The sequence below is a fragment of the Astatotilapia calliptera genome, chromosome 16, assembly GCF_964374335.1.
Source record: "Astatotilapia calliptera chromosome 16, fAstCal68.1, whole genome shotgun sequence".
Lineage (NCBI taxonomy): Eukaryota > Metazoa > Chordata > Actinopteri > Cichliformes > Cichlidae > Astatotilapia > Astatotilapia calliptera.
In genome coordinates, this window is record NC_137437.1 from 23333079 (window position 1) to 23349024 (window position 15946).

Here is a 15946-nt window from a genome sequence, read left to right on the forward strand (position 1 = left end):
GTTCGTGCGAGCAACATGTTCCACTTTAAAGGCTTAAATAAGGACAATGCACTGTAAGCATGATGTGCAATTGGAAATGCTGCCAACTGCAACATTTCCACAGTGACATTAATAAATCAACTCAACGGATGAGTCACCAGATGAGAACGACACCCCCCTTTCCCCAGACTGCTGAGGGAAGGAGGTGCAACTAGGGCAAAGACAAGTAGCGGTGGTGTATCTGTCTGTGAGTTTGTGTGTGAGGAAATGGCACAGACTGACACTGACTGCAGCCAGAGGGAGTACATCAAAAAAGACTGATAGAGAGGGAGGCCTGCGGGTGAAAGGAAAAGCTCGGGGAACAGATGATCCCCCGAGTGCTCTTGTTTCAGGCCAAAACCTCTGGGGAAGAGGATGCTGGGGAAGGGCAGCAGGAATGTAATGATGCATTGAGAGTGGGGGGGGTGGGGGTTGGGATATTGGAGCCGCATTGTCCAATCTCTATCGTAAAGCCACACCCCAGCAGGGGCCCCTGCCAGAGGAGGCAGCCTGGTATCCTGGGGCAAATAGAGGCAGAGGCGTCCAAACACTGCCTATAAATGGCATGAAATGACAGTGAAATGAGTCACGGTGCAGATGGCTGTGGATGTAAGCTCTGACATTAGGGAACGGTGAGTGTGTACTACTGGATTTGTTAAAACTGCACTTTTGTGATGCACGGTTTAATAAGTGATATGTCAAGCAGTCATCCCGCCCCCGACGGGAGAGAGAAAGTGAAAGGTATTCTTGCTGTGCGGGTAAAGATACACAAGACTTCTGGTTAAATATTGACAAAAAGGGACTTTCAAGTATCAACGGGGAGCTGGAATAAAATTTTGGCTCTGTTTGTTTAGCGGGGACAACAAACTCTGCTCTAAAGCTGAAACTGAATTACAAAAACACGCCAGAAAGACCCCGAAACAGAAAGTCTTAGATCCGCTGCTTCAGTTGAGTTTAAGACATGTCTTCTATAAAATCCTCTAGTAAATAATGGTAAAAAATATAAGTTGAAATGTCTTTTCCCACAAAAACACAACCTACACTTTTGGAGCTTTATAATAAATACAGTTATAAAGTCATAGCATGATTACAGCCATTGAAAGCCTCTGTGTCTGTTTGAGCAGTGATATGTTCCCGTAGATTTATTGAGACATAAATTCAAATTGCTTTGTGGTGTATTTAAGGACACCACAAAGCAGCACAAAAACTTAAAACACTGTGAGTCAAGGCTAAAATCAGACCTTGCCTTTACATTTAAAATAATTGTCTCATTTAATTTCCTCCATCTAACTTTGCTAATAAGTCTTGAATTCATTTTAATGTTAATGTTCCTCAAACTGAAACTTTTGGTTCAGGTTTTCTCCTGAAATGCTCACAATTTTCATCTCAGCAATGCATGAAGCACAAATAAAAAGGTTACAATGATAAAGTCATTCAAAAAAAATTCAACAAGTACAAGACTGCACCATGTAGATCAAAGCAATGCACAGTACTTTACCAAGGTTCAACATAAATTTTACAACTAACTAGAGCTGGGCGATAGAACGATAACGATATGTATTGCGAAATAACTTCTTCTCGATAGAAAAATTTAACTATTGCGATAGACCTCACCGTTTCTAAGTGGAATTGACAATTTAGTAGTCTGTTTCGTTTGTTCCATTTTGAAACTTAAACGCTTTAGCGGCTGCCTTTTGTGTAGTTTGCAATATTTGCCTTTATTTATCTGAAAAAGTCTCATGTTCCTTAAGTACATCTACCCTGTTGAACTTATTATGGGAAATAAATATTTAAATCAAAACAAGCTGCTGATTATTTCACATTTTACTTGTGAGCAACGGCACATTTAAATCTTACAAATATAGTTATTTGGCTTATGTTGTGATATAGATCGTTATCGCCTGAAACGGAAAAAAAAAAAAAAACATATCGTGATATGAAAAAATCTTATATCGCCCAGCTCTACTCCTAACACAACTTTGACCGTTTGCAGTGCCAGTCAAAGGTTTGGACACTCTCAGTGATACTGGAGTATTTCTTAGCCTTTCATTACATTGACTTGCATTAAATAATCACAGCAACAACTACTGAGTTCTTCAGTGACTACAGCAAGTTTAGCTTTCTTCACCAGCTCAACTTGCAGTGGGTCAGTGAAGTGTAACATGAAACTGTGCCTTCTTCCATATCATCTGCTCCTAGCTTATTTTTCTAATAACTGTTTGGGATAAATCATCAACAGCCAAGTGAGAGGAAAACTGAAGCACAAATTCACCTTTAAAGACACCCAGGTCAATGTGGGGCGCCTCGAATGCTTACAAACTTTAATCCTCAGCAGTGGCAATGTGCAGAGTCTGCAGTGGCTGTAGGACAGACCTGACCTCCCTAAGGGGGCCCCACCTGGCTCCATTCACTCCTGTTCCAAGCAGCTTACATGATTCTGTTTAAACAAACCTCATGACAACATTGCAACCCACTCAATGGAAACAAAGAGGAGTTATCCTTCTGATAGCAAACAAAGGAGGGGAAAAAAGGAGAAAGACAACCAGACAGCAGTAAATGGAGAAAATAATAATGATTAATTATAATGCTAATTTACTAACGTAACCAGGGAGCTCAACTTCCACTAACATCACAAATTGTTAAAGCTTTTATTTACACACACATAATGCCTTCAGTATGAATCTGAACAGAAAAAAAACAAGTTCAAAAACAAGTTCAAAATCCATCAATCCATTCATTCGCTTCCACTTTTCTTCTCACATTCACTCCTGCATTCATATCTAGGGCTGTGCGATATGACCAAAATCTCATATCCCGATATAAAACATCTATCATCCGATAATGATATAAATCACAAAAAATTTAATATTTTCTGTAAATTCTGCGAATCTCGGGTAGGTGCACTGTTTCCAGCTAGGCGTCTTGTACCTGGAGTCAAGTGTTTTAACCGATGCATGAAACTACACGTTTTTAGACATAGGTTGTAACGGTCCTTTGTGAGTAATTATTACACGGCGTGCTGCGGGGAAAGCCTGTTCTAACGTTTGAGTCTAAGGTTTATTTCTTAGCACCTGACGGCTCTTATTTTGCTTCTCATCCGTCAATACTCTGCATACTTTTTCACGTGATTGCGTTTACTTTGAAAATTCTCAACAGGATCTTGAGCTTTATTGTGAAAGGGTTATGTGGAAAATAAACAAGCGGACATGCGGTGGTTTTACCGTCGTTGTTGCTAATGACCACCCATAAAAACAGGCGCTTGTCCGTCTGTAGTGTGGTTATATTAAATATAAGAGAAAGAGAGAACTTTAATTAATATAGCCACTACAGTGACCATCAGAAAAATATTGTCGTAAACAGTTAAACGATAGCGTAAAATGAAACGATAGACGTTTTTATATCCATCCATATATATCGTTATATCGAACAGCCCTATTCATACCTATGGGCAATTTAGTATTTCTACTTAACCCCACTAACTGCATGTCTTTGGACTGTGGGAGGAAGCCAGAGAACCTGAGGAGAACCCACGCAAACACGGGGAGAACATGCAAACTCCGCACATAAAGACCCTGGCCTGATGGTGAAATTGAACTCAGCACCGTTTTGCAGTGAGGCAACAGTGCTAACCACCAAGGCTGGACACTGTGCTGCCGAGCACAAAGTTCAAAATCATTTACAGCATTTTTCAATGAGCAGATTTTACAACACACTGCATTTTTTCCTCTTGTCATGTAGCTGCACAGTTAAGTTTATTCTTGCTACAAATTATGTTAAAACATTTTAAAAAGTACTCTTCTGTCCAACAAATAAAAAGCGTATTTCAGTTAGTGAGGTTATGGTGATGACTTTCGTCTCAAGGGCAAATGATCAGATCTGTGGTGTCTAGCCTTGATTGATCGCCACCAAAAACCAAAATCCACAGCAAAAACTGTTTAAAATGCATAAGTGGGTTATCGTTTATTGACTTTTATGATAACTTTTATCATATCAGTGAAGCCCCTAGTTAAGGAAATCTAAAACAAGATCATGAAATCTTTCAGAGTACAGGATATCAAATGGAAGAAATAAAGAAGGACAAAAACAAACAAAAATCAATAAAGACGTAACTAGAGAATATTTGGGGTTTTGTACTCAAGTTGTATTCAATATTTACTACAACCTCCTCACATCCTGCGGCCTATTACTTGATTCAGTTTAGTACAGTGTTTCATACCTTGGTAAACAATAGTGACTATCATGTCAAGCTGTAAAATAAACTCACTGCACCATATGAGGACATACTTTCTTAACGACATTTACTTTCTATTCAAAGATGATTCTTAGTTCTTCTACTTATCAGGTCCAAAATGTAAATGTTCAGATCTATGGAAGATTATTCCTACCACAGAATTTTTCATTTATTTTTCTTTTTGCCGTTCTGGAGTCAAAACAAGTACGCAAGTTAAAATTTTGGGATATCTAACCTTAATTAACAATAACCCAAATTTTCAAGCTAGGTAAAGGTTTTAAATGCATCTAAACTAAAAACAACTCATTTTCCCATCCCTCAGATTTTTGTATGTTCCCTCCGCTGATTGCACAGCGAGAACAGTAAATGATAACAATCTGTCCAGTTTCTTTCTTCCTCAGTTTATAGACGTTTTGAATACTTAGACAACCTCTTCAAAATTTCCAAAGCAAATAAATTCACAGAGTCTGACCTCCGTTTCTCAGTTAACCTCATTCCAGCGGTTGCAGCTGCCTCCTGCTCCGCCTCCATCACCGGCACACACGAGGAGCCGGTCGGCGCTCCATGTGTGTCCTGGCTTTGCCTCCGAGTGCGACGGAGCTGTAAACCACACTGGCTCACCTCTGTTATGCACACTCATTACTATTTCACCAGCAGGGGAACAGCAGCACTGACAGCTCCTGTGTCCTCCACATTAATAAGAGAAAAAGCAGCATCGCGCACATAAGCTTACAGCGGTTTACCTTTCAACCTGCCAGCGCAGACACGCACACACAGCTATGATTACAGACAAACACTTCCATCAAAGTTCAGCATATTTACTTACTGTGCATGGAAAGAAAATAATGCAACCCATCGCTATCGCCACAAAAACCTCCACACTTAAGCAAACAACCACCTGCCATAAAAGCAGGGTGAACAAAAGCATTGTTCAGCTCCCCGGCAGATGAAAGAGAAAATCTTTATGTACTTCTCTTTATCAAGGATTACATCATTTCCTTTCATGAACACTTTTTATTATTATTATTTGGGAAGTCTTTAAACATTTATCCTCTTCTTCAGTCTTGTGTACGCATCTCTAGACATATTTAACTTTATATTTAAAAAGACTTAGCTTGAGCAGGAATTTATATTTGTTTCAGCCACAAAAGTAGACTTCACCCTAAACAGAGCTGTCATTAATACTGAGGACATAACATGAAGCCATGAATATCAGCGTTGGGACTGATGAGGGATGAATGGGTTTGCATAAACAAACAAATACTGGGGGTTCAATTTAGCTTAAATTTGACACGAGAGACATGAGATTGGTTACCAACTGACTTTATACATATACAGTTGTGTATAGAGTATTTACACCTGTGGGTAGGTGAGCATGCAAGCATTATATTTTCAGTAAAACTGCAGGAGACCTGAAGGACGCGTTCAAAGCATATTAGCAAAGTGATGCATTATGAACAAAAATCAATAAAGATATGTGATACAAGGTAGCTCCAGGTATCATTAGCTCAGTGGAGTAACAGTAAAGCTGTTTTCACACATGAACCGGCACCCTGAGCCTTTCAACATTACCCGTTGTAGCTGCATGTGAGAATACAAATGTGTTTAACCTCCAAACTTCCCGAGCGTAAACTGTGTCTGACTGCAGCCGTATGAGCTATCTGTCCAGTGAAATCTCAGCGAGCGAGCATCAGACGTCAAAGCCAAACAGGAGTGGGAGCGCATCTGAGGTGGATAATTAGCTCTGCATGACCCGATTCGCCCGACACTGACCCAAGCTTTTGCAAAAACACAGTTTAGGAATAATCAGATTAAAAAGCAGATTTTTAAGTATTTGGAGGGTTGTTGTTTTTTTGGGGGGGGGGGGTTTAAAGGAATGAGAGAAAAAAAGAGTAACCCCCAAACTAACATTTTAAATCATTTTTTCCACCAGTTCTTGTAGTAACTCAGTTATATTGTATACTCACACTACCCATGGTTGCTTTGTACCATGATCCTGCACTCACATTCTCATTTATAGAAGCTGTTGAAAGCTGCTCTCACAGGGCACAGTGAGGTTCATGATTTTATGCATTTTGTGCTTTAATTGTGTTTCACCCTCTCATGTGCCTTTTTGATTTGTTAATTAACACAATGATTTTCACAGGCATGCCCGAGTCCGGCTACACCACATCCCAGCTCCCCTCTTCAGTTTGCTGAAGTGGGTCCAGGCACGCCGATGCGACTGATCTCTCTGGTCAAACAGACTGGAATTTGGCGTCAATCATGCTTTCGCACTGTATGGATTGTTAACAAAACGACTTTAACTGCCTGATTGTGTAGTGTGAAAGTTTGTTATTAAAAAGCAGTGTTAACACTTTCACCAAATTCTTTTTTTGGTGGGGTTACGAATCCCATAATTTGTGGCCCAGGGTCAGCTCAATGTGCTGAGGATGTCAGATGAATCAAAGAAAAGACTTGTAAAAAAAAAAAGGATCTGCTCTGAGTGAAGCCCAATTCATGGTCAAACCTGTTTGGCCAAGATGGATGACAGGAAACAAGCCGGCCATGCTGATTGGTCAAATTTACAAAGCCTGCGTGAGTGAGGATGAGTGAATCCTGCCCACAACAGCCTCTGCTTCTGGGAGGCAGATAATGCTTGTGAGATTAACATCCTCAGCCCACCAACAGCCCACAGCTTGACCAATCCGTGCCGAGTGGAAATTACATAACAATGAGCGTTCAACACACCCGCAGGATTCTGCTGACAATCCATCTATGCTAGCCCCCTCCCCTCTTTATCATGATGATGAGTAGCAGCACATCCTCCCCTCCCAACAGCGTGCACCTGGTAATCCCGAGCGTGATTTGTGGGATTGCGTGCAAAGCCATAATACCAAACACGGCAGCCAGTCTTAGATAACATAACTTTTTGAAGGTTTTCCAGCCTTCTTGCCTCTAATTATTTCACTTAAAGAGAATTTCAGAAGTGGGACGCACAAAGAAGCAATGTTGTGTTCATTCAGACCCCACTTCCCTAGAAGGAATATAAAAGAGGAAAGAGTGCAGGGTTACAGTCGGTGGCAGACAGCGGTGGTCTGAGATTACAGCTGTGCAGCTGGGAGAGGATGCTGCTGCTGCTGCTGCTGCTGCTTGGTGGGGTGAGAGGTTAGAGAAAAGAAGTGAGGTCACAGCTGTGCAAAGGCAAGAGGAGACTTAAGGGCAAAGCACGGACATCATAAAGTACCCGTGCAAAATATACTGCATATATATATATAAGTTACATTCACATCTGAATGTGAAATAAAGTGCAAGGGAGAAAATTCCACATTCCTGCACTCTTGTTTACCACTAATACATTTAATCTATGACATTACAACCAGATGATGGTCATCTGATGCATTTATTAAACATTACAATGTAATAAATGCATCAGCGGTAAAGCGAGACCGCGTGTGGAGTCGCATTTAATTGTTTTTGTAGAATTTTATTATGTGCGCAGGCTGCTGAAGAGTTACATGGTTAAATTACTTTTCTGTTAAACTAAAGGGTTAAGCAGCCACGCTGTACTTTTAGCTAAAATTTCATGTGAAAACACTGCCTAAGATGCTTTTGTGCATACACTGCATTATTAATATTGAGCTCTAACACTGCTGCTGACACCTTATGGCAACGGATTCACACTTTGAATTAGGTGATCAGTGACAGACGCTCACTGGAAAAGGAGGATGGAAAAAGCTCTTCATTTTGGTTGAACTAACACACGCTGCTGCCTGCGAGCTGCAAACACTGATAAAGCCTTCAGTTTTTTTCTTCTGTATCGTCAGAAATATCATTAGCGCAAATTTCGCTGGAATCCTGTGATATAATCTTGAGACTTTATGGCCTACCGCCAGTCTGTAAAATGTTTCCAAGCACCCTGATTTATCACAGACGTTTGGTTTCAGCCCTGAACACAACTTAATCAATTATATCGTTTCAGATTAATTAATCTGATAGACTGACAGTGTAAAAGTAGGACTGCACCAATGTTTAGTCCACCACGGCCCTGTTATTTCAAAATACGCAATTTCTGTTCTTTAGAAAAAAATTCTCACACCTTGGCAATTAGGGCCCAAAGGCTATTTACCGTTTTAAATTATTTATTGTTTTCTAATCAAAAAACAGCAAAAACATCGACTACTCCTATAGGTAAATACCAACTTGTTTGGCAGTAGGCAGATATCAGTCAATAAAGCTAAGGGTAAGGCTCAGGTATTGTTCCATCTCCACCTAAAACCTAAAAATATTCCATTTAAAAGCATTTAAAATCAACCACATAATAAATCAAATGAATAATAAATTATTTTTCTGCCATTCACCATCAGTAGGACATCCCAGTTTAGTCCAACTCTTCATCAATGGCGACCCAAACCCTGTGCAGCTGATTATTTTGGTGATTATCAGCTAATTCAATGCATCACTGTTCAAGTTAAAGAAAGAAAAAACACATCCATTGTTTTCTAAAATCAATATAAATATTTTTCAACATCTAATTTGCCTCATTTGTCATCATTTAGTGGAAATGTTCTTCACGTGGAGTTTGCTGCACACTTGCACTTTGCGACCAATTTTGAGGAATTATTCCTGTTGCATTGAGTGAGCGTTACGTAATCCGTGGGTAGCTGTGCATCGCTGTTATTCATACATTATTCTAAAGTTGCACACATCAGCAGTCGGAGGTGCTCGAACGCACTCGGCCTGTATGACTTGTGCATGTGCTCTGGTTCTTGCTCCTCCACTCGTGTGTGTTAATATGCTCCCCATGAGGCGCTGCAGGCTGTGGTAATTATAGAAGCTCAGCTAGCACACATATCACAAGAGAGATGTGCATTTAAAGCAGTGCACTTTTAGCATGAACACAGCCCTATATGCATGAACACAAACCAACGGATATACCGAAGATGGCTGTGCAGATATTAAACGTCGTGCTGACTGCCTTTTTATCGAACTCTGTAAAACAGTTCTCCTCTAAATAAGTCTCAAACTTAAACAGAGCTGACAAATGCACCTGTTTTCTTGACTTCATATTTCTTCATAATTTTAGCAGCAGAGTCTGGACACACTTGGGGTTCAGCAATGCTGCGTTAATCTACCCCCACCCCAACCTCACGGTCACACAACTGTAATACCCTTGCCCAAATATAAAGGGCTTAACCCACTTCTTAATAAAATCCCAGTCCTCACACACGCTGACCAGCAGGGCGTCTGCGAGTGTGTCAGATAAACTCTTTGGCAAACGATAACTCCATTAATGCCAACGGGGACAGACGAGCCCAGGAGATGGAAGATGATTACTTCCTTAACCACGCCGAGTCGTCATTATTGGCATTTAACAGTCTGATATAGATGTAAGGCGTGCCCGCTCTGCGTGTGCGCACAGCAGGCCAAGGATGGGATGGAGGCAGGGCCTGTGGAGTGCAGACATTATTATTACCGAAATGTCACTCAGAAAGAAAGGAAGGAAAGCAAGGAAAGGAGGAGAGGGCCTGAGGGTGGGCGAGCGAGTAAGTGGATACAGAAAGAGTGGGGAAAGAGAGTGACGGGGTGGCGGTAACACATTCATCTTCATATCCCTCTTTTAGCCCAACATTTGCTGTTTGGCTTTTTCCACTCAACTGCTCTTCAATGGCTGCGCTGCCTGCAATGTGAGGGCTATTTTTAACAGCTGTTAGGCTTTCTGTCATGTTACCTAATCAAACCCACGACAAATCATATTTTTAATACAAATTTGAGAGATTAGGACATAAACTGTGTTTAATCCCACACTCTGGGAAATTCACTCGTTACAGCAGCACAAGGGACAGGAAGAAAAGGTGAATTAGAGAAATATTAGAAAACAATACAAATAGAAGATAAATAAATAGGAAAAATAGTGACAAAAATGATGATGATGAAGGACCACAGTGGAGGACTGAGCTCTAACAGTCTACTGCTATCAAAAGGAACCAAGACCTCAAAAGCAAAACAAGTCTGGACGTCTTCTCTGGAGTTTACAAAGTGAAACCAAAGACCTTGTCTCTAGTGGGAATCAAGTAGCATCAAGGAGCATCAAAAGTGTAATTTTCTGTGCTTTTTTCCCCCCCTCACTTCATTTCAGCTCCACTGTTATATGGTGACTTCCGCACATTTGTAGTGTTTCTCCTCTGCTCCGTTTCACTGCATTATGATGAAGAATGCTACAGAGCAGAGCAGACACATTGAGCAAAGCAGGTGAGAGACAGGGGAAGTTAAGATATCTGACTTGTCAGGATACTGTTACAATGCAATTAAAGCTTCCAAGCAGGTGTTACTTAATCTGCACTTAGCTGTTGTCCACTGTTCTCCACTCAGGGCAATGCTTTTACTCTTCCCTGAGTAAAAGCACTTTTTTCTGCAGAATGGAGCAACTTTGTGTCTCCCCCCCATGACACAATTTGTAACCACATGGGGCTCATCAGCTTTATCCCTCTGTCATTACTACAGCCCTGCACATCACCTTGTTCTTGAAAATTGTTACCATTACACTTCTCCATTCCTCAAGCATCCTCTCACTCTCCAGGATCAACATGGTCAAAAGTTCTACTGCCTTGTCTCCCAGACATCTCAGGTGATAGGTATGTAATGTGGACCAACCACTTTTCATCCTTTTCACAGGCACATTGACTTCCTCCTTACTAATCCTCTGCACTTCCACCAAGGTCCCTCCACCCACCCTTCTTTTGCTCTCATTTTATTCACTTATCAGCTCCTTAAAGTCATCCTTCTATCTTCTCAGCACACTCTCCTCACTCGTTAGTCCATTACCATCTCCATCCTTAATCACCCTGATCTGCTGCACATCCTTTCCAGCTTGATATCTCGGCCTGGCCAATCAATATAAATCCTTTTCTCCTTCTTTGGTGCACAGCCTTACATACAACTCAAAAATGACTAAATATGTAGTTTTTATGAAGACAGACGAGTTTCTTTAGACATTTAACCCTTTCCAATGTTGGGAATTGCACCAGACGTATATAACCGTTCATAACTGGGGGTAGCACACTGCTGACAAGAAATTTTAAAAAAAATACTTTAAATGCTACATCTTACGAAACACAACAATGAGCTTATTTATTAAGCCCGATAAGACACCGAAGCTGCTGCTATATAAATGTGACCCAAACAAGCAAAGCGAGTCTCCAGGGCTGGGATTAGTGAGCTCAGACCAGCTGCAAGGCTGCGTCGCTGCTGCTGCTGCTACACATGTCAATTACATAAATGCAGCTTCCTGTCTCTGCGCCAGCATCGGGACCTTATTATGCTCTGCTGACGCTCCGCTCCACTCCACTCGGGACTCAATAGCTCAGATGCGCAGGTACTCTAGAAAGAAACGCGCTGTTGTAATGCAACACTGTAACCGTGGAGACCGATGTCTTTAAGAAGACAGGATTTAAAGGTCGAGCCATGTAAAGCAGGGGCGGGCAGTTAATTTTTCCCAAGGTGCCACATGAGAAACTGGGACTGATGTGGAGGTTCACACCAATGAGCTGCTAACACCCACAACAGTCCCAGTTTCTCATGTGGCCCCTTGGGAAAAAAGTAACTGCCAATTCCTGATCTCAGAGATAATAAAGGAGGAATTCAGTGTTTTTGCTGTGGAAAAACATCCCAATTACAAAAAAAATATGTCCTGGGACAACTTTCAGGTGTGGATTTATAAACAGTTGGTGGACTAGCTGTACGTAGCACATCACATAGCTCCCTAATGTGTTTTGTTTTTGTTTGTTTGGGTTTTTTGGGTTTTTTTTTTTTTTTTTACAAACAATAAAAAAAGCTGTGTGTTAGAATCTCACTTCTTTTCATAAAAAGTTGATTGATGATTCTATTTTTCATATTAGAGAGGAATAAAGCCAGAATTTCTGCATATTAATTTTCTGTCAGTTCACTAATCAGTCAGCTAATCTGTTCTGCATACAGCCCTTTAAACAACAGTTCCACCAACAGCTTGCAAGACAGGTGAAAATTCCAGGAAGTCTTTCAGGAAATTACACGTCACACCTATGCGAGTGCACTTTGTTGAAATGAAAAACAACCCGGTGCTTGTTAGTGGCAGTTTCAATGTCATAAAAAATATACTACAATAGCTTCAAATGGTAGATTGGCCCCACATGTATAGATGTGACACTGTAACACCACCTGAGAGGTGCAGTCTCCAGCTCGGAGTCACCTGGGGGGAGACCACATTTGGCTGATTAGTGTCGAGTGTGACCTGTAACTGCACCACAGACAGGCAGCAGTAACAAGGGAGGCAAAGCCATTAGTGACACATGTGGGCACTTACTGGAAACATCCCTCTCAGCACAATGAGGGTGGAACACAATGCTGCTGCTGCTGACAGCCCACAGCAGCCGTGGCTCACATGTGCGACGCCTTGTGCCGCCGACTGACTGTCAAAGCGTGTTGGCACAAATGAAGAACCCAAACGCTGTTGTGACATCATGAAAGACACATGAATGATGGCGGCTGATTTGTGTCAGATGGCTCCCGCTGCGCTGCTCATGGAGCGAGCGTGCAGGGTAAGAGGTCCACACCATCTAAAACTCAGTCACACGCTGCCAGTTTATTAGGCACAGATTGGTCCCGATTCAGTTTTAGGCAACACAGGCGCTGACGAGGGAGGCGATTAATTACTGACAAATACACATCCAAACAGTGTCCACAGCTGCTAAGGGGCACGCCTGTGAGGCACTTTGGTTAACATTTTTTTCACTTAAACCAATTTTATGGAGAAACTAAAGTGAGTTGATTGAGATCTAAGGTTGTCTTTAGGCTCTACTCATGGATAAAGTTTTAAAAGTAAATAAATAAATCCAGCATTTTTTTAGTTAACCTTCATCTTGCCAACTGGCTGACATGCACCAACACAAAGATCACTGATGAACTACAATCACGTTATACAGCAGTTCACTTCAGCCATTCACCTTTCATTGATTTCTGCTGAAGTTCAAAGTGAGCATAAGAATGGGGAAGAAAGAGGATTTTAGTGACTCTTAACATGACATAGGTTGTTGGTGTTGTTGTATTTCAGAAGCTGCTGATTTCCTGGGATTTTCCCACAACACCATCTCTAGGGTTGCAAAGTGAGCAGCAGATCTCTGGGTGAAAATGTCTCACTGATATCAGAGGAGAATAAACCGGTAGCTCTGAGGTGAGAGGAAGGTAACAGTAACTAAAACAGCCACTTGTTACAACCAAAGTATGCAGAAGAGCATCTCTGAATGCACAACACCTTTAAGTAGCTGGGCTACAGCACCAGAAGACCACACCAGTTGCCACTCAGCGAGCATCTCGTATCAGTGGTTCAGGCCGGTGGTGGTATAAGGGTGTGTGGGATTTACCACACTCACCACAGTTCGTACCTTTTTAGTACCAGAAGAGCCTCACTTAAACACCACAGTCTACCTGAGTATTGTGGCTGACTATGTCCGTCCCTTTATGACCACAGTGCACTCATCTTCTGATGGCTGCTTCCACCAAAATAACACACCGTGTCACAAACCAGTTCACTGTACTCAAATATATCTCAGTGTCAATATAATAGAGCACCTCTGAAGCCCATTAATCTGCAGTAGCAATATGACCAGTATCTGAGAGGAATGTTTCCAGCAGCTTTTTGAATCTATGCCACAAAGCATTAAGGCCTACCTAACCAGCTACTATCAACCGCTGTAAGACATTTATCCCCTTTTTTTTTAATTAGCATGACTTGCAATTCTCCCTATGCTCAGAAGGCTTAACTCTAGTGAGGACCAACAAAACCAGCTACACATATTTCCCATCACATTATTAACAAACCACAAGCTCATTTAACTTTCATTGAATATGTAAAAAATAATTATTAGGGCTGGGAGGAATTAGTGGTGTACAGATGACAATTTAAAATAAATGATATTCAAAGTAAATAAGCACCAACCTGTCCCATCCTGTATCTGTTTCTCTCTTTAGCCACGTAGTCAAAAAAAAAAAAAAAACTAAACTAAACAAAACTTCAGTCAGACAAACATTTCTTCACCAGCCTCTATAATTTCACCTCCTCTCCTCAGCAGCCTGTAATTTCCTCCCTCTCCTGGGTCAAACACAGGCTCTCTGTAGCTCGCTATTTAACGAGATTGTGCACTTGGTTACATAATGACGGCGAATAAGAGCACTAACCTCACCTATACCTGCCGTGTGACTCCCGTCGCTTAAAACCACGTCTGTGAGGAAGCCACAGGTGAAGGTGGTAAAGCTGCTGAGGACCGGGAGCCGATTTGTGGCTTTGATTTCATTCATAAACACTTTCAGGACCAGTCGTCGCGTTAGACAGCAGTTCAGTGACAGCTGCCCCGGTCGGCACATTACAGCCTCATCACCCCACCAACAAACCAACAGACCGGAGCGTTTCTCTTCACCCTCTTCACACATTAACCTCCTCTCGGTAAATGTCCCACACACAACCCGGTTTCTTACCCTTCGGCGCTTCTCCGTCCCTCACACAGGTCCGCCTGTCGTCTCCGGGTCCATCTATTTACTGTCCACACAGAATGGTACGGTCTAGTCTTGTGAGCGTCACACGTCACTTCCGGAGCCTCTATAACCCGTGCACCTGTAAAGCTGTTCACGTGGTCAAAGATCGTCTATGTAGTGCGTGACAGCACAGGAACGTGAGTTTCTAATAGCACTGAAGGTAAAATATATGAATACATTTTTAAAAGTTCTGCTTTGTAATTACATCATAGCGGAAGACCACAAGCTGATTCATGTTACATGTGAATTTCTTTCTAAGTTTCTTTCTAGATAGATTATTGATCCATCTGTGATTATCTTGATAACTGAACTGTCATAATGCTTTAATTCTGTGCTGTACATTTGCAGTTTGGCACACAAAATAATACAATTTTAATTTTCACATACAAAAATACAAATTTATGTAACGTGCATATTCTTATCAAGGTCTACCCTGATCAGAATATTTTGATCAAGGTATAGTACTGGCTTTATTTATGTATTTATTTTTCTATGCTTATCGTTCTGTTTGTTTAATTTAGTTGCTTTTTATTCTTGATAGACACTTTAATGATTCTGCAAGAGATATAACTGTGCTACAGGACCTTCATAAAGAATAATAATAAAATGAGTGTAATCTACAATGAACACAAAATGGTTAAAGGTATCACAGGCTCATATTTATGGTCTTATTATGTGAGGTGGTGAAATATTTTATATACAGTATGTACATATACACACTTATACAAAAGTTAAAGAAAAACAGCAAGACTGAGATTGTGCAAAAGAGAATTCTAGCAGATATACTGTAGATGCCATAAATAAATGCTAATTAATTGTTTAATTATTATTAATTAAAGAACGACACTGTGTAGGTCTTCATTGTCTTAAGGCTAACAAGAACAACACTATGCACTAACTAACACACTTAAAGTACTTTTGTTTTTAAGTGTTGTGTATCAACGTTGCCTGATTGAGGTATTTGTAAGTGTTTCCATTTCTGGTATTTTATACTTCTGTGCCATCACACTTTCACTTACTTTCATTCATTACCTGTCTGGGAACCTGAACACGGTTGAACTGAACTGTTTATTTAAAAGAAAATATTGTGCCTTCTTACATCTATTTGACCACTTTACATTTCAGGTCAACATTTTCACGTGTCAGACATGA

General features: G+C 41.0%; 1 protein-coding gene and 1 long non-coding RNA gene across 5 annotated transcripts in view; one reads left to right on the top strand and one right to left on the bottom strand.

The window, feature by feature from the left end:
* LOC145421099 (uncharacterized) overlaps nt 1-6611 on the top strand; it is a 65595-nt gene extending 58984 nt beyond the window's left edge. Inside the window, exon 2 of the long non-coding RNA XR_013902390.1 lies at nt 6396-6611. This is a non-coding gene — a long non-coding RNA (uncharacterized LOC145421099). The remainder of the gene's footprint in view (nt 1-6395) is intronic.
* map3k13 (mitogen-activated protein kinase kinase kinase 13) overlaps nt 1-14846 on the bottom strand; it is a 37002-nt gene extending 22156 nt beyond the window's left edge. For 2 of the 4 annotated variants that reach the window (XM_026144101.2, XM_026144092.2), the window contains exon 1: nt 14738-14846. The gene's annotated coding sequence lies outside the window, so the exon portion shown is untranslated. The other 2 variants (XM_026144099.2, XM_026144094.2) reach the window with 2 other exon arrangements.
* Nucleotides 14847-15946: the final 1100 nt, after the last annotated feature.